This window comes from Camellia sinensis, chromosome 7, assembly GCF_055761805.1.
Source record: "Camellia sinensis isolate YWXY chromosome 7, ASM5576180v1, whole genome shotgun sequence".
Taxonomy (NCBI): domain Eukaryota; kingdom Viridiplantae; phylum Streptophyta; class Magnoliopsida; order Ericales; family Theaceae; genus Camellia; species Camellia sinensis.
Genome location: NC_138967.1, coordinates 196,174,804 through 196,196,811, shown reverse-complemented (window position 1 = coordinate 196,196,811; position 22,008 = coordinate 196,174,804). Strand labels below are relative to the sequence as shown.

General features: G+C 41.6%; 1 long non-coding RNA gene across 2 annotated transcripts in view; it reads left to right on the top strand.

Annotated features, from left to right (window-relative positions):
- Positions 1-1,736: 1,736 nt before the first annotated feature.
- The window catches only part of LOC114306757 (uncharacterized), a 32,376-nt gene continuing 12,104 nt past the window's right edge, over positions 1,737-22,008 (top strand). Inside the window, exons 1-3 of one of the 2 annotated variants that reach the window (XR_003644807.2) lie at positions 1,737-2,041; positions 3,117-3,152; positions 4,017-7,745. This is a non-coding gene — a long non-coding RNA (uncharacterized LOC114306757). Of the gene's footprint in view, positions 2,042-3,116; positions 3,153-4,016; positions 7,746-22,008 lie in introns of those variants that run through there. The other variant, XR_003644808.2, reaches the window with a different exon arrangement.

Below are 22,008 nucleotides of genomic sequence, written 5' to 3'. Positions count from 1 at the left end.
TAAGTTATTTAGAAAACACTCCAGCGCTGTCCAGATTCGTCGACCGTTACGAAAATTTGATTTTCTTACAAACCGCTCACTTTTTTTCAATGAAACCAATTTTAGTTGAAAGATAACTCCTTAAGGAAGATTTTGACATAACAAAGAGGTCCAGAATAATTTTCTACATTTTTCTAGAAATTTTGAAAGTTGGCTGTGAAAACAGATTCTTAAGGCGCAATACCCAAAACAAGAAGATTTGTGAGAAAAGAGATCCACTAAGGGAAAATTTTCATTTCTTTTGTGATGAAAATATGATAAATAACATATATTAAACTCAAAAAATTTTCTTGAAGGTGTGTCTTTGGAAAGTTTGAGAGATTGGTATGAAAAAGATAGTTTTGTACCGAAATGAGGGAAACTACAAGAGAGGTAGAATCATGGCTCAACTCTTATAATTTTTTAACACAAGTAACTCATCATATAACACCTCTGAAAACAATGTTTAGAACCCTTAAGAACATGTATTTGAAAAAGGAAAATGAAACAGAAGGTTGGGTTGTGGCTTACTTGCTAGGCTTGAACAAGATTGTTCTTCTCTTCCTTCCTCTCACTCTAAAGACTTCTTTCTTGCTCTCCTTTCTCTCCTATAGGCCGAATATGTGTGAGGGTGTGTTGTTTGTGTTTGCCATGTTAGGGGATGGTGGTATTTATAGGCAAATTTTGGTGTAAAAAGACATAAAGGCCCACTAGTTGAAATTGGATAGAAAAGTTTGGATTTACTTGGAGTCTAATGGAATAGGGAATGATTAGGGAGCTTAATCATGGGATTAGACAACATCTAGTTGGTCTCTAGTTGGAGTGAAGACTTAGAAGGGAGGCTAATTTGACTCCTCCGGTGATATGGGATCTTACTTGGTTATTGACCATAGGACTCATTAGTGACTCTCCCTTTTCTGCAACTAATAGTGTAAAATTCGGGGCGTCACATAATTGATTAAGGAGATTTTGATTTTAATTGGTTGTCACTCTAATGTAATTTGGGATTTATGAGAATTCTGGAGTCTGATTCGTATTTGATTTTAATAATGATTTATTTTGAGAATTAGAAATTAAGAGTTCAAATAGCTTAAGGAAGTGAAATTAATAAATTAAATCAATTGAATTTTAAATACGGACCCATTTGGGAGTTTAGTTAATATTTGGTTCAGTTTAGTAAAATCAAGAATTTATTAATTGGATCCAAATTAGAGTTAATTAAATTAATTATGTTATAAGGTTTAAGAAATTATGATTATTATAGATTAAATTTATTTATGAGGTATCCAATTTGCATATGTAATTTATTGATGAAAATTTTGAGTCTGATCAGAAATTGAACGCGTAAATGATTTGAGGAAGTAAAATTGAAGATAGTGATAAGTTCAATTTGATATTTGGAGCCTTTTGGGAGTTTGATTAAAAATCTGATTCAGATTGACAAATTTAATTTTAATTAATTGGGCCTTAATTGAAATCGATTGGACTAATTAAATTATGTTAGACTTGTGATTAGTTATGATTAATCAAGATTAATTAAATTTAAGAGGTGATTATTTAAGCTAATGTGTAATTAAGAGTTAAACTAATTCTACTCATTAATTAAAAGAGAAAAGATGGGTGTACATGTATATGTTTGTGGTGGAGCCTTGGGTACACGTGTAACACCTTCAAGACTTAGATGTGCTTTGTGTTCAATTGTTTTGCTGTGGCAAGAGGCGGGTTATCTTATTTGTACTGTGCTGGAAATAAACATGAGAGAGTGTTAAAGAGAGAGTTAGAAAGAGTGAAGTCAAGAAAGGATGGAAGTCTTGATGCCTATTCATTACCTTCGGCTGGAGTAAACCGAGAGAGGGAGAGAGTGAGAATACTCAAGTTATTTGGCTGTTGGAAAACAAAAAAAAAAAGAGAGTTGCTGGAAAATTCTGTGCCAAGAAGGGAGAAGGAATTGAACTCAAGGAAGCAAGGGTTTAAAGAAAGGAAAGGGAAATTCATCAAGAAACTCATCAATCAAGAACTCTAGGTAAGGAATTAAAGCTCAAATCATGTAGATAAATCATCTAGAAGCTGAAGTTAAGAGGTAATTGGGTTCAATTTCATGTAAATAAAAAAAAGAAAATGAGTAAGATGATGAGGAAATGGAATTAGGTTCCAATTTATGGAAGTTAAATTGGGAATTAATTATGTTGAGTTTGATTTTTGTAGTCTTACATAAGTTTGAGTCTAATCTCTACATGCATGAACAAATTCTTCAATTTTGATACTCTCATTGTACATGCATGAAAGATTTCTATGAATTGACTTCATGTTTTGATGTAATAAGAATTAAGCTTTGAAAAATTATAGGTTTATGAACAATGAACTTAATTTGTAAATTAAAGGAGTTTTGATGTAATTGATTTAAAATTGATCATGTTTGATGAAGATGAGCATCAATTGTGTTATTTAAGTTGAAAATGAAGCCTATATTTCACATGCATGTGAAATTCAAAGTGATGTGGAAATTAATTTGCATGAGTTTTAAAGATATGAAGTTGGTATGGGTTGTCAAGAAAAATGTGAAATAATTTGGGAATTGAATTGTGATTTTGGACAAATTAGAATCAATTTTCTTATGTCCTCATATTGTATAAAGATTTCCATGATTTTGTATCAAGAACATGAGCTTTAGACCATTTGAATGCTAAGTTTGAGCTTTAAATGCAATTCTGAAAATTTTAGAATTCGGTATGTCCGCTCGAGCAGGGAAAACACCGCTCGAGCGTGAAATGTTGGCTTCCAGAACTTTTGCAGGCATTGATGTCCACTCGAGCGGAAAGAGTCACGCTCGAGCATAGAAATGTAGTAACTAGTACTTTTGCAGACCAAAAGGGTCCGCTCAAGTGGCCAAAGCTGCGCTTGAGCGGAGAGCCCTATCCCTGAAATTGTGAAAAATGGTTTTGTGTTTTGTTTTCCGTTCTCTTTCATTTCAAAGCACTATTAGGCATGCACTAAACATTGTAAATGAATTAAAGAACATGAAAGAAGCCTAAGAATGTTAAACAAGTTAAATTACAGAATGAATTGTAATATGACCCAATGTGCTATGAATTATGTAGGGTCAAGTGCAAGGGCGAATCAAGCACCAGAGCACTGTGAGTAATATTTTAGTAAAGATATTTTTGTGTATGCATTATTTTCTAAATGTTACGCATGTGGTAAATTTTTGACTCTATGAATTTGTACTATGAGTGAGTATTCTATTCGTTTGATTCGTAATAAAGTATGTGAAGGGATTTATAGATGAGTAGAAAATGGGCCTAAGGCCGTTTGACATGTTTGACGAGGACACAGATTGGGCCCAAGGCTGTTTGGAATGCTTAACAAGATAGACTAAAGGTCATCTTATATACAAATTGGACCAAAGGTCGTTTTGAATAAAGAATTGATTGGATCGAAGGTCGTTTTGAATATGAGTATGGATGTGATCACGATCATATGCGCATGATTATGAATATAAGAATGATGGACCCAAGGTCATTTTGTAATATGATATGGAGGACCGGTGGTCCTTGGTACATGGATCCATTAGACCTAAAGTTGGTCTATGAATGAGTATTGGACCTGAGGTCGTTTAGTATAAACATGAGCATAGATATGAATACGGAAATGATGGACCTGAGGTCGTTCAGTATAAACATGTGCCTAGATATGAATATGGAAATGATGGACCTGAGGTCGTTCTGTATTATGATTGGGCCCGAGGCCGTTCTGTAATATCATTGGACAAGTATTTTGGACCGAGGTCGTTTTGTATGAATGAGAACTTGGACCCGAGGTTGTTTTTCCCCTCTGATACACCTTGAGCATGATAGATTGGACTTGAGATCGATCTGATTTTGATTTACCTGTAATATGTGTTAATGTGATTTACTTAATTACAGATCTCATTCATATAACCTCTTCACTTTGGTATTATTCACTGGGCATTAGCTCACTCCTTATTTACATATATGTAGGTGTAGGTGAGCAATTGGAGGATCAACATTAGAGTTTGCCTGGGAGCCCGCCTCTTTGTCAAGCCACCCAAGAGTGCCTCTATGTAGAGGCTTTGTTCTGTTTTGTTTTGTCAAGCTTGGGATAATCTTTGTACTTGGTTAGAAGTCCTTTACATAGAGTGTAAGATATGATATAAAGTATGTCTTCGTACATGTATATATGAAAATGTGTTAAAAATATTTTAATTACTATAGTTGATCATGTACGCACAGCTCGATGGACATCATCATTTTGATTTTGCTTCCGCTTCAAGCCCCGGTAAAATTAAATATTTTGAAATTTTGTCTTTGAGGCCGTAGATAATCTACGGATTACTGGCCGGTTACGACGCTAAACCTATAGGGGCGGGTTTGGGTCGTGGCAACCTAACTGGCCCATCTTCAAAAGACAGCAGAAAGATCAAATTACAATCTATGCAATACATAGTGTATGGTAATGCTCTTTACAAAAGGGGAGCAGATGAGTTGTTATTGGAATGCCTAGGGCCAAAGGAGGCACTGACAGCCATGGCTGAAGTTCATGAAAGCATTTGTGGTGCTCATCAGCCTGGTGTGAAGATGAGATGGTTGATTCGAAGGCATTCCTACTATTGGCCAACCATCCTTAAAAATTGCATAGAGTATGCCAGAGGTTGTCAGGCATGCCAAAAACATGGCATGATAAGACATGTACCAATAACTGATTTGTATGCAGTTGTGAAGCCTTGGCTATTTAAAGGTTGGGCTATGGATATGATAGGAAAAATACGCCCACCTTCTTCGAAGCATCACTGTTTCATCCTAGTGACCACAGATTACTTCATTAAGTGGGTCGAAACTAAAACATATAACGCTGTAGATCAAACTGAAGTAATTGGATTTATTAAAGACCTAATGCACAGGTTTGGCATTCCACAGACCATAACTGTAGATAATGAGACTGTATTTGATGGAAAGATGGTAAAATCTTTCACAGCAGAGTTTGAAATTAGCCTTGTTAATTCCACCCCTTATTATGCACAAGCAAATGGTCACGCAGAATCATCCAACAAGTCCTTGAAAAAAAGAATACAGAGATTTGTGGAAGACAATCCTAGGGATTGGCATAACTTGTTATTGGATGTATTATGGGCTTATAGGACTTCTCCAAGATCAAGTACAGGAGTTACTCCTTATGCTTTAGTATATGGGCATGATGCAGTATTGCCTATGGAGATTAATATTAGGTCATTGAGGGTGAAATCCCAGGACCAGTTAGCTTCTGAGCAGTACCATCAGAACATGTTCTTGGAATTAGAAAATGTGGATGAAGCTAAAATTTTGGCATTAAATAGTATTCTTTTCCAAAAGAGAAGGTAGCCAAAAACTATAATAAGAAAGTCAGACACATTAGCTTTGATGAAGGTGATTTGGTATGAAAGACAATATTTTTAATAGGAATTAAAAGCCATAAGTTTGGCAAATGGTCACCTAATTGGGAAGGACCATATCAAATTCATAGAGTCTTGCCTAGGGGAGCATACCATTTGAGAAATTTGAATAGGTATGTGCATCCTAAGAAAATTAACAACGGGTACTTGAAACCTTATTATCCAACTTTGTCGGAAACACAAGAAGTGTGAGAAATGCTAAGTCAAAATAAATACAAGAAGCATCAGAACACTTAAACAATAAATAAGGATTTCATTCATACAGAGTTGAGTACATGCAGCCATAAATTGGCCCAAAAATCAGTACAATGTTTTAGTTATTCCCTTACAATTGATTCTCCACTCCTAAGGGATGGGAACAACTGAATAGCTATAGCCATGTCCTGCCTTCGATCAGCCAGCCCTTGATTGGTGATTTGCAGCTTTGTAGCAGTTTAATCCAAGGCTTGATTAACTGTTGATAACTCTTCTTCTAATTGAGCCTTCTTCTCCAAGAGCTGGGTTCAAAATTGAGAAGCAGAGAAATGTTGTCCCTTCAATTCAGACACCTCGATATGTATATGGGAAACAAATTCCTTGTCTTTTAATGGCTTCTCCTCTACAACTTTGGCAACATGGCAAATGTTGACATAAAAATCTATGGAAGCTGTTGCTTGGGATAAGTGACTTGAAATAGCCATGTTGGATTGTTCAATGACCTTACAGCATTGGAGGAAACCATTCTTGATAATAGGTCTTTGTAAGGCTTCGAATGGAATCCTTGAGAATAATGTCAGTAATTCTAAACAGGTGCCCAAGTCTAGTGGAGGTAAAGAAGCTCTACTGATGGTTGAAGAGCTCTAAAAAATTTCCAAGAGAGAGTTAGCCAAACCAATGGCTCAACTTCATTACTAGTTGTTGGAATGGTAGAAGGTATGTTAAAAAGGCTAATCAGCCTAGCTTCAAAAATGTCTATCTCTTCCACTGACATTGGAGGTGCAAAAAAGTTTCTAGTGGAAGAAAGAATGGCTGCATAGGGATAAAAGAGGAGGATGAAGTGTCCCTAGCAGTGTCTATAGTCCTGGTCACCAGTAAGTCAAGAGAAGAAGGACTGGAGCTGGATAGTGATGATGGATAAAGAATTGGTGAGCTACCAGTATTTTCTCTGGGAGTATCAGCTATCACTGAAGATGAAGTGATAACTGGGATCTCCTCAGGTGAGGAAGGAGCAGCCAGGATTGTGGGGAGAGTAAATTGGGCTGAGGTAAAGGTTAGGCGAGGAAGATATAGAGTTAAGCCAAAGGATAAAGATATAGGAATGCCTTGCCTCAAAAGAGGTATGAAAAATGTAGAACCAAGAAGTGAAAGTATTGTCTGGATGGGCTCTACACTTAAAGGCACTTTAGTGTCGATTTTTTTCCTCATTTTCGAGGTTACTTCTAATGGTCTTTTAACTTCAGATAAGATTGAAGAAACCCTTATCAAAGGAGGAGGTAGAATAACTGTTGCTGCAAAATAAAAAATATGAAGCAATGTTAAGTTTCATCACTGAAAACTTGGGAAAGGAAATTACTAGAGACACAAAAGGAAATTACTAGTTTCAGAAGTGGTAGCAATGGTTAGAGAACTACGAAGGGCATAATGTTTAGCATCTTGTTGCCTCCTTATAGCTTCCCTTTGAAGTGCGTCAGCAACAGCTTCATTCTGTAATATTTTCCGTTGCCTTATTTCTCGGATCTCTGGAAGACTACTAGTTCTTTAGATTGTTCCCTTTCGACTGCCTTGACAGCCGCCTGATGAGCAGGGTCATCAATGAGATCAAAGGGGGAGATTGTCATTTTCTTCCTTCTTTTAAGTGATGTTTCTTTAGGTACTTTCTCTTCCTCAGGATCAAGTACAAGTTTCCTTCTTTTTTTTTGTTTTTGCTATTTGTCTTTAAGAATGTTTAGGGCTTGAGCCCTTTGAAGAGAGTCTTCTTGCAATGTTCCTGCACCAAAAAAAAATTATATGCAAGACATCATAAAAAGAAAAGGAAAAGAAAGGGAGCAACAGTGCAAACCTTTTTTTGAAGTAGCCCTAGTGACCCTAAGAGGAGGTGATGAAATAGTAGAAGTTGGGATCGTAAGAGTAGTAAAGATAGTAACTGTGGTCCCAGTCTTTTTGGGTTTGGCCTGAGAGGGCACATCTAATCCCATTAACAGATCTTTGGGAGGTATTGCCAGGAGCACCTCTATATTGGCCGTCCACCAACTTTGAAATCTTTTCAAAGCTGTGCCATGTGGGATAAAGGGGATAAATTGAAACTCACTCAATTCTTGTAGCAATTTAAATGTTGCTTCTTCCAATTTGGTCTTGGGTACCTTCAGGTCTCTGACTGTGAGATCGGTATTGGAAATGCTATAAAGAGGAATAGGAATTCCTTGAGTAAGCCCAAATTGTCTGGCAAATTGGAAAGGACAGTAAACTTTAGATATACATTTGTACGCTTGAAGGTTCAAAGTACCGATAAAGAGCTCCCTTGGCAACAAGATAAAGGCCCACATATCCTTGTGTAGTGGATTGGAGCATTCCTATCAGCCAAAAATGCCCTGAGCCAGGCTGGTTCTATATTGGTTTCGATGGGACAAAAAAAGGAAGGAAGTGGAGAAATTGGGAGTTGATGAAAAAAAGTAAAATAATAGGCAAAGTTGGAGAGGTATAAGGAAATCCTGGCAAATTTCTCTCGGTAAGTAATGGGTTCTTGCACCAAAAATCTCAAGCACTTGAAATGTAGACCAGTGAAATATGCGAAGAGCCAGAGTTGTAATACCCAAAGGGGGGCCTCCTTGGTTAACATCCAAAGATTTCTTGCAAAATTGGGAACTGGCCCTATAAACATGGCCTAAAACATAAGGAGCCAAGGCTATCTTCTTTTTCGAGGCTAAAGCCTTGGCAAGTGGGACAAACTCAGGCATGATCCGCTGAGATGAAGTACAAAAGAGAAATTTGAATAACCAATACAGAATGAAGGAAAAGAACTCTCAGTCGTCTACAAGACCTACCTTCTTGTTCTCAGATTTCACAAAATCACTGAAGGAAGAGTTCAAGGGTGGAATGGTGAAGTTGATCGAAAGGTCTGGATAACCAGGCGTAAAGGGTGCACCATGTGGTGAGAGCCCTAAGAGATGGCAAATATCAAGAACGGTGGGGGCCATCATACCACACCGAAACTGAAAAAAAATTGAAAGCCGAATTCCAGAAACAAAGTGCTGCAGGAATTAAAAAATGATCCTCAGGGATAATGAACCTGGAAAGGCGAAGGGCATCAAGGATACAGAGCTTTTGCAGATCCCATTCTCCAGTAGGCACAACCTTATCATACCATTCCTCCCATTCAACCCTTAATGTGGGCTAGCAATAGTGAGGGCGGTTTATCCTCCAGCTTTCCTAATCAAAACCCCATTCGTAGAGGAGACAAGGATACAAAATAAGAAGTTGAGTTGGGGCTTCTCTGAAGAGAGGTCCTAAGACATATTCCTATTGTGCATTATGGCGAGGAATAAAGAGGCAACTATCTATGGTACTCGGTTCACCAGCTCTGAGCTTGGATATCTCTTCGTCGATACACCTCTTTAAAGCCAAGGATGGGCTCACACGTTCCATAATTGGAACTTTCAAGGAGGAAGAAACCATTGACAAGAGTTTTCGAAGGACGAAGCTGAGATAAGAGTAAAGAGTAAGAGAAGAGCAATAGAAATGAAGAGTTTGTGCTTTGGGCGAGCAAGTAAATTAAAAGCGCAAAGGGAAAGGGTTTTTAAATCTTTCTGTCCAAAAGTTACCCGAACAAGCTGAGTGGGTCAGGTGGATCTGAAATGATAATTTCATTGTTTGGGTCCATGTGAAATTAAAACCCTTATTTTAAAATATGGAAGGGTCCCAAATTTAAAATGAAGAGAGTTTCTAGAGGGAAACATATGTTAAATATCTAGCTTGGCAACGTGTAGTTGGCTTCGAAGTTTCCATAGGTCTTTAAAATAAGAGGTTAGCTTCAAAGCCTGATTATCAAACGGTCAGCTAAGACTTTAGGAGTAAACAATTGACTTCGAAACAAGTATCACGTCCCAAATTCAAGAGTAATTGGGATTAATTCGGTTTGAAAGACTTAAAGGCATGCTTTTAGGCTTTCAATAAAGGATGAAGTTCTTCGAAGGAGCCTTTTGTAAGAACATGGTTCATGCTTGATATTTTGAGCTTCGAAGTGAACAAACATTACAAAATCAGTATTTGGTCAAGTAGTGATGAAACTCAAAAGAAATTCACTGAGTAAGTGGGGTAAGGAAAATTCTATACTTTGAACCACGTAGATTGTGTTTCAAAGCAAAGTTGGTTAATTCGAAGTTGTTAGTTAAACAAGAACAAATTATTTTAACCATATAATTGGAATGTAAAACAAAGGTTGCCCTTCTTAAGAGAAAATTCCACAGTTTGGAAGTATTTGCGTTAGGCTTCAGAGCAAAATTGGTTGATTCAAAGCTTTTTTTTAACATAATAAGGAGTTAAGTCACATCAACCATACAATTATAATATAAAATTAGATCATGATGGATGAAATTTGAAATGCCCAGTTTTATTGATAAGTAATATTTACATTGGAAAGACTCATTTGGCTATATTCTTAATTTCGTAAAAATAAGGGATGGGCAAAGTCACAAGATCATGAAACTTAGTCCAGCAAAACTCAATAAACGTATACTCTTTTATTAATCTATCTTCTATCCTATCCAAATTTGGTTTATCTAATTAATGAGCCCTTAATTGGAAGAAGAGTTGTTAGGCTTTCATTTCAAATTATATTTGCTTAAGAGCCTTCTCTGTTTTATCTATCTCCTCTTCCTTATGTGAGTCACCCATAATGACATCTTCTCCATACTCTAAGTCTTGGTTTTTGAAGTTCTCATATTCTTCAAGGAGATTCTCTGCCTTGTACTGAATTTGGATTCGAGCAGCAACGGTTTCATTCAGTACTTCATTAGTAATAGAAGCATTGATGCGCCAATTGAGTATGAGGGAAAGTTGATCTAGGAAAGCATAGAGCTCTGCATGGGCTACAGGGTTGAAGAGATGGATGCTAGAAATCATGTCACAAGCCCATAACAGGTTCTTGTGAGGGATATCATCTCGCAGGAATTTGAAGGATAAATGTGTCACGACCCAAACCCGCCCCTATGGGTTTAGCACCGTAACTGGCCAGTAATCCGAGATTACCGAAGACCTGTTTAACAGTAAGACAGTAATATAGAGTACAGGGGCTGGCGGAAGCCAAAACAGTAATTAAAAGATGTCCAATGAGTTATGACAGTCTGTATGCAAAAAGACTTTTCATATATATATATATATACAATCAGTACCAAAACAGTATGTACAATATATACATCATTCAGGACAGGGACTTAATCCCTATTAGAACAGTACAATACAACATCATTTAGTCTATACAGTAATTACAAAACAGATACAAAAAGGGAGAAAACTAAAACACCCCAAATGCCCTAGCTTGAAGGACTTGGGACCTCGCAGTGAGGCACGGTGGTTGGGTTTGACAAAACGGGAGCTTAGCCCGACGCTCCTAGCAACGGTCCGGTGCCTGTACACCTACATATATATATATATGAGCAATGAGCTAAAGCCCAGTGAATAACATATGCGTAAAGAGGTTAAGAATGAATGTCCTTTCAGTATTGAAAACAGTCATTTATCAGTATATCAGTCATTCAGTTTGTGGCTCATAATTCATGCCATATAGTAATTCAGAAACCATAATAGTCATATGTGGTACACCTAATAGCAAAACAGTACAATATGTCTTAACAGACCGAACAGTCAATGATGGCCATCGTATCAGTAAACAGTGGTGGTTCCAACATGGGAACCGACAGAGATCTCTGTGACAGTAGCAGTACAGTACAGTAACAGTAGGTTGCTATGGATGTCACGAATACAGTTCACAAATAGGACATCATTCATTCAGTAACAGTATTATTTCAGAAAACAGTACAGTTCAATTGTTCAGAAAATAATCATTATTGAACATATCTTTACAACATTGTTACTCACAGAGTTCTGGGCTACAGATAAGCTAGTACGCGTCCTCGGATGCCAACCCTACACAGTTACAGAGTGAACACACACTAAGCTACACAGTTGGGAAAATAATAACTTAATCCCTATCTTGACTCGGTGTGGTTCTACATCAATATCCTCATTAAGATACCTTAAAATAGGCCTAGGAATGCCTAGGATGAATGAGGATGCAAAGATGTACTTTAAAAATATTTTCAGAATTTTCAGAAAACAGAGGTCCCGCTCGAGCGTGGGTTTCCCCGCTCGAGCGGACATGCAAACAAAAGTCTCCGCTCGAGCGTAAACTTTCTCGCTCGAGCGGACTGAAAAAGTACTGGATGTGTGAAAATCACGCTCGATGGGCGATCGATACCCGCTCGAGCGTGTGACACAAGTCCTCCCTCCAGCGGACTATAAACACAACTAAAGTGCTGGATGCACGAATTTCCCGCTCGAGCGGGAGTCCAAAATCTGGAATTTCCAGATTTGAACCTCAAGCTCAAAATCAAGTTTTAATATACCAAATTCGATCCTTTTGGGCTAATTTTCTGGAAAACACTTTAAAACTCATAATATAATATGATTCAAAGCTCAATTTGGAAAATCAAGGCCCAAAGGTGAGTCAATTAAACCCAATTTCAAACAAAACTTTATGAACGAAATAAGAAATTTACATGCATGTGTTCAATAAATTCAAGGCTTCAAATACATGCTCAAATGAGCTCATTACCTCAAAAATAAGATGAATTCATGAACTATACTTAAGATATGGACATGCATGTGAGGAATTTATGAACTACAACCTCAAAACCTCACAATATGTACATGCATGCATGAATTAAGCCTCTAGTCAAAATCTACAACCAATTTATGATCTTAAGCTCCTATTTACCATGAACCATGCAACAATTAACTTGAATTCACAAACAAGAAGGTAAATGTCCTACCTTAGGTCTTGAATGCAAGATATGGGAGCTCAATTATGCAAATTCTCTACAATTTCTTCAAGTCTCCAAGCAAATCTTTGTTGAAACCAAGCTCTCCTAACTCTCTCTCTCTCTAGTCAGTTTTGGTCTCATGGAATGGCTGAGGAAATGTTGATTCTAAGTCTCAAAATATGATATGGAGTGGGCCATTAAGTGGCAAAGTTGTAAATAAGGCCAACTCTTGTAATTTATCAACATTTAATCTAATTTAATCATACCAAATCACATTTCAATTAAATATACCATAAAATCATATAAATCTTAATTAGCACAAAACATCAATCAATTTCAGATTCGGCCGCCGATAAGGCCTTCAATTTGCAGTTTAAAGCATAAAACATGAACAGATAATTTAACAGTCAACAGATAAAATTGCATTCAAACTAGCACAATCAGTCAATCAGTTTAGTAATTCAGTCAGTTCAATTACTTATCATGATCTGTCCCAGTTTAACAGTAATTAGTGGTGTTATCAGTAAAAGTAGTGAGGGTTGTCACAAAATGGAAGAAAGCGGCAAGCAGGGTCTGAGCCCTATATTGCTGGTAAGCATTTGAAGGAACTTGAGCTTGATAAGGAGCAAAGTGTTGATTCTCGAAGAGAGTGAGCCTCAATTCATCAATCCAATTTTGATTGGAGGGCAAGCGAGGAGTAGTAGGAGCCTCCCTGAATGAGGATGAGAATTCAGGTTTGTTCATACACTCAAGCCATTCAGAGGAGTAGAGTTTTGCTTTTTTGGCTAGGAGTGTAGGACTGATTCCTAAGGCTTCATCAGGATGTGGGGTCCTTCGAACTATTCGAGACGGCAAAGTAAAAGTGTACCATGCTGAAAGCAGGTTGTCCTTAAGGCTACGTAGACAGTTGAGGGGAATGTATGGGTACACTACAGAGCTGCGCATGGAAGGGTGGACTGTAAGAGGGTCATCGAATTCAGGAAATCGATGATGAATGCGCTCCCTCGTCTGAGGTTGAGTAGGAATAGGCCAAGCTCCCCAGCCAGAAGCTTTAGAAGAAGAAGAAGAAGAAGAAGAAGAAGAAGAAGAAGAAGAAGAAGAAGAAGCAATAGCCTCATCCCATACAGAAGGTTTTGTGGCAGAAGAAGAGTTTCCAATATCCATTGTTGCAAAATCTTAGTCTAAAAAATTGTGAATAATAAGTTCTTGGTCCAAAGGTCGATGATTTGCAAAAGCTTCCATGACTTGAATAAATGGAGGTGGATAGGTGTGGGTAATGAACGCATGAAAGTTCTTTCGAGGACGAACATCATTATCTAACAACTCTTTGTATACTTGATCTATGTAAGAAATGGTTTGCTTGGCCATGAGAACTATATCAGCCTTTTCGAATGCTCAGATAGTAGAAGATGTTCAAGACATAGAAAAGAATTTAATGTAGTGCAAATACTGCAATGATTGATGACGGTTGCATGTCTAAGAAAATGTAAAGTCCATGCACGTCCTAGGACGTGGGTAAAGTGCCTTGATCTACTAATATCACCAAGTATTGGGTTTAGTGCGGGGGGTAATGTTGGCTGTATAATTTGTAAAAGCCCATCACAATTCAACACGTGGCACAAAGAGGGCAATTTTGGGAGTTAATACAAGTTGCCAACCAAAGTCAGACACGTGTCAGTCCGTATTGGTAATAATGGATCTATGTAGCATTGGAAGAATCGAGGGATACAAGGTGATGTGGCCTAATGGTTACTCACAAAGTTTAAATTCAAAATCAGGAGGGAAGCCTAATTGCAAGAGTGGCGTAGTGGGACTGACTGTGAGAGAGCATGTTCAGCAATCATGGGAGGACATTTCAACGGTTATCATTAAAAAGTATAAATAGCAGAGAAGGCCCCAAAATGAGAGATCCAGACTCAGATCAAAAAACCTGTTTATTTACTTCATATTTCTTTCCAGTTTTTTCAGTTCTTTACATTTCTGCATTTCAATTCCTGCACTGCACTTTGTTTCCTAGGAGTAGTTTCAAATAGTTTGTTGCTGTAAACTTCTACAAGGCTGGGTCAGATCATTGTAAGTATTCATTTTACTTAATGAAATTCAGATTTTGAAATTGTTCTTAATTTGTTGTTATTTATCAAATTCTCCTAAACAAGCCACCAGTAAAAGTCCTCTTCATTGAGGTTAAGAGAATTATAACACAATCGTTTGATAATTAGTTGGAAATTAATATTCTGTAAGGACTAATTGATCTTTGCTGGCACACTTAAAATTACATTATTAACCTTCGAATGCCAAAAAAGTCAACAATAATTAACAACGTTTTTCATTAAATACTATTAAAAAAAGGGGACACTTTTTCGTAAATCCCTTTTCACCTACTTATGTTCCATTTAGTCTACATTATTTTCTTATATTCTAATAAATCCTATGGGTGACATAATTTCCAAAACATTCCTAATAATATTCACATTTATAGTGCGAATGTTCTGTAATGTGAATATTCATACCGTCAATGTGAATGTTTACACCATCAATATGAATGTTAACATGTCAATGTGAATATTCATATTGTCAATGTAAATGTTCACATTATCAATGTGAACATTCACACGTCAATGTGAATATTCATATCGTAAAATATGAATATTCACATCACCAAATTGCTAACCGTTCAAAAAATATTTGTAAGGGTAGAAATGTCCATAAAATACCTTAAATATGAAAATTATGATTTGGTAGATCAAATGTTCAAATAATAGGACTTATTGGAATACAAGAATATCTTATGGACTATTTGGGATACGAACACTTAAAAAACGATTTTCTAATAAATTTCTCTAAAAAAAGTCACTAATTATTAATTTTAAACGATAGTTTGAAAATTTTGTCATAAAAAATGTCACTAATTATAAGTTTTAACGACATGTTAAAAAAATATCACAAAAAAATGTCATTAATTTTCAATTTTCAATGACAATTGAAAAAATTCGTCATAGAAAAATATCACTAATTATAAGTTTTAGCTACAATCTACAAAAACATGACAAAAAAAAAAGTCACTAATTGTTAATTTTTAGTGACATGAAAAAAATCATTACCAAAATTTATTTTTACCGATAATTTTATTAGGATTTAATTAGGACTTTATGAGAATTAAATCTAACCATTAAGATCTATTAATAATTTACTCTATAAATAATTAATAATTCAAATAAATTCTAGGAGGACCATTTTTAAATCTCCTGTACGGGGAGCAGATATTCCGGCGTGCCCGTATTCCTTTCTTCCGAGCTCCGTCGATGTCCGATCACCTGCGAGTCAATAAGGATGAGCTACCCGGCGGTGTGTGGCCGGAAAAACCCCTCCGACGGTCAAGTTAGCACACACCTTAGAGGGAATAGAGAGAAGGGAGAGAGGGTTTGAGTGTAGGGATTTTCTTACAGAGTGTTCGTCCGTCTCGTATGGGGGGCGCAGACATGCCTATATACCTTCTGAGCCCCTTACCCACTCCCAGTCATCTCCTGACACGTGGCTCTGCTATCCCATCTGTCAGCATAGACCTTGCTGAACATCACCTAATCTCAACTGCCTGACTTCACAGCTGGAGCTCGGCAGCCGAGCTGCTCTACCACGGCCATGCCATGCTTCATACCCATGCGCCTAACCGGACAAACACATGGAGGACCGGGCTAGGCGGCATCCCGGCAAAGCCTAGCCCGGGTACCTCCTTTGGTCGGCCTTCCTGCCGGTCAATCAACTACCTCGGCTGACCACGCCTTTCCGGGCGCCGGTCACTCGGTCTGTCTGGCATCAACCATCCTCGGACCGAGCATCCTGGTCCGACCGGTCACTTCCTGGCCGAGCAGTTTCTGTTCGGTCCGGGGTGGCACACACTCAGTCCAAACTCTGCCCGGCCCAAATCTGTCCGGCACAACTCTGCCCGGCCCAAATCTGTCCGGCACAACTCTGTCCGGTCCAAATCTGTCCGGCACAACTCTGCCCGGCCCGAATCTGTCCGGCACAACTCTGTCCGGCCCAAATCTGTCCGGCACAACTCTGCCCGGCCCAAATCTGTCTGGCACAAAGTCCATATCATTAATCTCCCTCTCAATTGCCCCTTAATTCCGTCCGCTGAAGCGTGACTGGGATTACCTATCCCGATCGGGGTAATACTTCCTCGGTCCTCAATATGCAAGATGGTGACCGTACAAAGAAAGCGAGCAAGGTCCGCTCCACGACTTCCTTCTTGGCGAGCAACATCAGCTCGGTCAAGGAACTTCCAAGGTCAGCGAGCAAGGTCCGCTCCGCGACTTGCTTCTTGGCGAGCAACAACAGCTCGGCAAAGAACTTCCAAGGTCGGCGAGCAAGGTCCGCTCCGCGACGTGCTTCTTGGCGAGCAACATCAGCTCGGTCAAGGAACTTCCAAGGTCGGCGAGCAAGGTCCGCTCCGCGACTTGCTTCTTGGCGAGCAACAACAGCTCGGTCAAGGAACTTCCAAGGTCGGCGAGCAAGGTCCGCTCCGCGACTTGCTTCTTGGCGAGCAACACCAGCTCGGTCAAGGAACTTCCAAGGTCGGCGAGCAAGGTCCGCTCCGCGACTTGCTTCTTGGCGAGCAACAACAGCTCGGTCAAGGAACTTCCAAGGTCGGCGAGCAAGGTCCGCTCCGCGACTTGCTTCTTGGCGAGCAACATCAGCTCGGTCAAGGAACTTCCAAGGTCGGCGAGCAAGGTCCGCTCCGCGACTTGCTTCTTGGCGAGCAACAACAGCTCGGTCAAGGAACTTCCAAGGTCGGCGAGCAAGGTCCGCTCCGCGACTTGCTTCTTGGCGAGCAACAACAGCTCGGTCAAGGAACTTCCAAGGTCGGCGAGCAAGGTCCGCTCCGCGACTTGCTTCTTGGCGAGCAACAACAGCTCGGTCAAGGAACTTCCAAGGTCGGCGAGCAAGGTCCGCTCCGCGACTTGCTTCTTGGCGAGCAACATCAGCTCGGTCAAGGAACTCCAAAGAAGGGGAGCAAGGTCCGCTCCGCCACTTCTTTCTTGGCGGACAAGATCAGCTCGGCCAAGGAACTCCAAAGAAGGCAAGCAAGGTCCGCTCCGCCACTTCTTTCTTGGCGGACAAGATCAGCTCGGCCAAGGAACTCCAAAGAGGGGGAGCAAGGTCCGCTCCGCGACTTCTTTCCTGGCGGACAAGAACAGCTCGGCCAAGGAACTCCAAAGAAGGCGAGCAAGGTCCGCTCCGCGACTTCCTTCTTGGCAGACAAGAACAGCTCGGCCAAGGTACTCCAAAGAAGGCGAGCAAGGTCCGCTCCGCCACTTCTTTCTTGGCAGACAAGAACAGCTCGGCCAAGGTACTCCAAAGAAGGCGAGCAAGGTCCGCTCCGCCACTTCTTTCTTGGCAGACAAGAGCAGCTCGGCCAAGGAACTCCAAAGAAGGCGAGCAACATCCGCTCCGCGACTTCCTTCTTGGCGAGCAACATTAGCTCGGCTGAAACTTCGGAGTTAAACAAATCATCAACTCTTCAGCCGGAGTAAGACATCTCGGCTGGAACCTCGCAGTTGAGCAAATCATCAACTCTTCAGCCGGAGTAAAACATCTCGGCTGGAACCTCGCAGTTGAGCAAATCATCAACTCTTCAGCCGGAGTAAGACATCTCGGCTGGAACCTCGCAGTTGAGCAAATCATCAACTCTTCAGCCGGAGTAAAACATCTCGGCTGGAACCTCGCAGTTGAGCAAATCATCAACTCTTCAGCCGGAGTAAGACATCTCGGCTGGAACCTCGCAGTTGAGCAATTCATCAACTCTTCAGCCGGAGTAAAACATCTCGGCTGGAACCTCGCAGTTGAGCAAATCATCAACTCTTCCAACCGGAGTAAACCATCTCGGATGGGAATCCGAAGTTGGACAAAACGCCAACTCTTCCAACCGGAGTAAATCATCTCGGTCGGGAATCCGAAGTTGGACAAAACACCAACTCTTCCAACCGGAGTAAACCATCTCGGTTGGGAATCCGAAGTTGGACAAAACGCCAACTCTTCCAACCGGAGTAAACCATCTCGGTTGGGAATCCGAAGTTGGACAAAACGCCAACTCTTCCAACCGGAGTAAACCATCTCGGTTGGGAATCCGAAGTTGGACAAAACGCCAACTCTTCCAACCGGAGTAAACCATCTCGGTTGGGAATCCGAAGTTGGACAAAACGCCAACTCTTCCAACCGGAGTAAACCATCTCGGTTGGGAATTCGAAGTTGGACAAAACGCCAACTCTTCCAACCGGAGTAAATCATCTCGGTTGGGAATTCGAAGTTGGACAAAACGCCAACTCTTCCAACCGGAGTAAACCATCTCGGTTGGGAATCCGAAGTTGGACAAAACGCCAACTCTTCCAACCGGAGTAAACCATCTCGGTTGGGAATTCGAAGTTGGACAAAACACCAACTCTTCCAACCGGAGTAAACCATCTCGGTTGGGAATTCGAAGTTGGACAAAACACCAACTCTTCCAACCGGAGTAAACCATCTCGGTTGGGAATCCGAAGTTGGACAAAACGCCAACTCTTCCAACCGGAGTAAACCATCTCGGTTGGGAATCCGAAGTTGGACAAAACACCAACTCTTCCAACTGGAGTAAACCATCTCGGTTGGGAATCCGAAGTTGGACAAAACACCAACTCTTCCAACTGGAGTAAACCATCTCGGTTGGGAATTCGAAGTTGGACAAAACGCCAACTCTTCCAACTGGAGTAAACCATCTCGGTTGGGAATTCGAAGTTGGACAAAACGCCAACTCTTCCAACCGGAGTAAACCATCTCGGTTGGGAATCCGAAGTTGGACAAAACGCCAACTCTTCCAACCGGAGTAAACCATCTCGGTTGGGAATCCGAAGTTGGACAAAACACCAACTCTTCCAACCGGAGTAAACCATCTCGGTTGGGAATCCGAAGAGTAAGCCCCTCATCCACTATTATTTCGGACACAACAAAGCTCTTCAGCAAAAGTAATTCACTTCTATTACATTGACAAAAAGAGTATTTGCATTCAGAAGTGTAGGGGAAACAAGTCCCTCAAAAAATTACATAAGGCCGCATTCCATGGCCGGGGTACGCCTTTGCCATCCAAATCCTCTAAGTGGTGTGCCCCTTGCCCGGTTATCTTGTAAGGCTCTTCCTAGTTTGCCCCTAGCTTGCCTTCACCCGGCACTAGTGCGTTGCCCATGACCTTTCTTAAAACCCAGTCGCCCACTTGCCCGTTGCCATCGAGGTTGTCTCCGCGGTGGACGTCGCTGCATCATCCTCTACTCGAATGTGCTCATTGATGCGCTGCATTAGGTGCCACATGGATGTCTGCTGGCTCATTGTAAGCGAATCCCTCAGCCTATGTCCGAGCGGGAGACCGCGCTTATATTGGGTGATTGCCAGGTTGACCGGGCAATCCAGGATCTCGTTGAAGGTCTCCCAGTACCTGGAGTTGTACGCCTTGAGAGTGTCGCTCGGTTCCATCCTGACACTGAGAAGGTGGTCAACTTCCTTTGGCGTTTTGGTGTTGGTTTTGAAACGCGTCACAAAGGCTTCGGCCAACTGATTCCACTGTTGTATACTCCCTTCTGGCAACCTCTCGAACCACTTCAAGCCCAGCTCGCCTAAACTCGACGGGAAGATCAGGCACATAAGAGCGTCATTTCGCCTACGTCCGGCCATGACCTGTCGGAAGTGGCTTACATGCATATACGGATCGGTCTTTCCGTCATAAAGCGTGAACTTTGGCTGGTGGAAGCCCGCGGGAAGCGGTGTTGTTTCTATCTCCAGGGAGAAAGGGGTGGCGCTCAGCCTCGTCAAGTTTGTATCTACAAGGAGTGGCTCCGCTAGGCGGGGTGGGGGCATTCCGGCCTCCTCGCTGGCATGAACCCTGTAGGATAGCCGCTGGAACGCCGGCACCCTTTGAGCCTCCCGCCGGCGAGCCCGTTCCTTCAAGACTGCCCGCAAGTCCTCTGAACGAGCGGAATAGGAATATCTCGACGTCGTCACCGGACGTGAGGGCTGGTAAGTGCTATCTTGCGCGCTGGACTTCTCTGAACGGCGGGATGGGATGCACTCTCTGTGGTCTACCACTCCATCTACACCCTTCCCCTTGACATGCCGCTTCAACTCCTCCATCTCCGCTGCCATTCGCCGGATGACAGCTTCTTGGTCCCTCAACTTGTGTTCCAGACGTCGGGCATGTGATTCTCTCCGCCGCCGATGTCCGTCTGGACTTCGTGAATGACCATAACTTCTTCCGCGCTTATCCCGCGCGTCTCTTGACTGTCCTCCAGTGAACGTATCCAAATTCGCCATTGGAAGGATGACAGGATGTCCTTCTCTCCGTCGAGTGAACTCCGGGGTAGCTCCATCGATGGTGGACAACGGAATCTCGTCTTTGTTCACCATGGACGGCGATCAGATGAGCCTGGAAGACAAGGTTTTATCTGTCAAGCTTCCCACAGACGGCGCCAATTGTACGGGGAGCAGATATTCCGGCGTGCCCGTATTCCTTTCTTCCGAGCTCCGTCGATGTCCGATCACCTGCGAGTCAATAAGGATGAGCTACCCGGCGGTGTGTGGCCGGAAAAACCCCTCCGACGGTCAAGTTAGCACACACCTTAGAGGGAATAGAGAGAAGGGAGAGAGGGTTTGAGTGTAGGGATTTTCTTACAGAGTGTTCGTCCGTCTCGTATGGGGGGCGCAGACATGCCTATATACCTTCTGAGCCCCTTACCCACTCCCAGTCATCTCCTGACACGTGGCTCTGCTATCCCATCTGTCAGCATAGACCTTGCTGAACATCACCTAATCTCAACTGCCTGACTTCACAGCTGGAGCTCGGCAGCCGAGCTGCTCTACCACGGCCATGCCATGCTTCATACCCATGCGCCTAACCGGACAAACACATGGAGGACCGGGCTAGGCGGCATCCCGGCAAAGCCTAGCCCGGGTACCTCCTTTGGTCGGCCTTCCTGCCGGTCAATCAACTACCTCGGCTGACCACGCCTTTCCGGGCGCCGGTCACTCGGTCTGTCTGGCATCAACCATCCTCGGACCGAGCATCCTGGTCCGACCGGTCACTTCCTGGCCGAGCAGTTTCTGTTCGGTCCGGGGTGGCACACACTCAGTCCAAACTCTGCCCGGCCCAAATCTGTCCGGCACAACTCTGCCCGGCCCAAATCTGTCCGGCACAACTCTGTCCGGTCCAAATCTGTCCGGCACAACTCTGCCCGGCCCGAATCTGTCCGGCACAACTCTGTCCGGCCCAAATCTGTCCGGCACAACTCTGCCCGGCCCAAATCTGTCTGGCACAAAGTCCATATCATTAATCTCCCTCTCATCTCCTATGAAGAAATATCTTACAATCTGAGCATCTCCATCCATCATACCGCCAAAACCTTCTAGAATTTTACTCGCATGGTACAATTACCTTATTACAAGATGACAGTCCATAAGACAAATATTACATAAAATACATACACATGTATAAACACATACCCACAGACT